The following is a 1,637-nucleotide window of genomic DNA, read 5'->3' as shown; positions in this document are numbered from 1 at the left end:
GCGAAGGTTTCTAGACGACTGTTGTTCCTCGGCGTAGGTTCTCCTGTTTTTATCACTAAATACGCTCTGTCATCGGCGGAGTATATGTCAGAAGCTCTTGCCGTTAGAAGTGTCATTACTACGTTAAGCACTCACTAACGGGACAATTATTGATGCCGAAGAGTCGCACTTGTCATTTTTTTCTGATTGATTACTTTTACAATATATATATATATATATATATATATATATATATATATATATATATATATATATATATATATATATATATATATATATATATATATATATATATATATTTCTGTCTAACCTACACACACACATATGCACAAATCACACCCCTCTCTCTTTTACACAAACTCTCTCTCTTTCTTTCTCTCTCACTCTCTATCTCATTCAGGGGTGAGGATAAATTAAGTTACCTCATCCTTTTGAGATGTCATTTTTGTCTCAATAAACGTATCAAAGTAAAAATAAGTCTCTCTCACTGAGCCTTCTTTCATGCAATCTCTGTTCCTACGATACAGACAGAAAAAATAAACTTTACGAGAACAAATTAACTACGTAATAAGCTAAAGGGAACCCAGCTAGAAATGGAACGCCATCAGTGGAGCAGAAACCAATAGACTGGAATAAGCAAATTCTTAGAAGAAATGCCAACTATAGGACACCGGTAGTCGCTCACACACTACGTACATAAGTTCAGAGAGCCTGCAAAGAGCATCGAATAATATGGTCGCGATTGAAAGGTTATCGCAGAAATGCAAAAATAATGGATACAGTTTATCAAAATCTAGAAATAGATATCGATAAACAGAACTAGTCCGGAAATCGTTTGGGATGTATTCAGCACAGGTTTAGAAAAGGCAACAACAAATAGGAATGTATATGTATATGTATATGTATACATATATATATATATATATATATATATATATATATATATATATATATATATATATATATATATATATATATATTCATTTTCATATATGTATGTGTATATATATGTATATATGTATGTATATATATATATATATATATATATATATATATATATATATATATATATATATATATATATATATATGTATATATATATGTATGTATGTATATATATATATATATATATATATATATATATATATATATATATATATATATATATACATACACAAATGTATGTGTGTGCGTAAACAATTGCAAGCCCCCGAGCCCCCTCCCCTTTCCACACCCCTTGTTCTATTGGTTAGCGAGTGACGTCAGTGCTGAGTTCAAGTTGTAAGTCTAAAACTATATCTAATACTATATGAAAATATGACAGACTAATCCTCAAATAAAAAGCATTTGAAACGTTGTGGAGAAAAGATCTGAATCACTTGACTAGAGAGCAGATAAAGAAGAGGTAGGGGAAGGAAGAGGAAAAGGAAAAATGAAAGTAAACTGGATGGCATTGGAAGTTTGAAACTGTGATGAAAGAAGAAAAACCGAGGAGACAATATTCCAATTGACATAAATAAGGCACACAGAAATATTACAAAACCATACACTGCAAGCTTAGATGAAGATGATGTATAAAAGTCGACAACACTGACCATCAACGATTCTGAAAACAGGAGACAAAATGGCTATGCAGT

The sequence above is a fragment of the Penaeus vannamei genome, chromosome 24 (assembly GCF_042767895.1).
Source record: "Penaeus vannamei isolate JL-2024 chromosome 24, ASM4276789v1, whole genome shotgun sequence".
NCBI classification, from domain to species: Eukaryota; Metazoa; Arthropoda; class Malacostraca; order Decapoda; family Penaeidae; genus Penaeus; species Penaeus vannamei.
Note: the sequence above shows the minus strand (reverse complement) of the source record.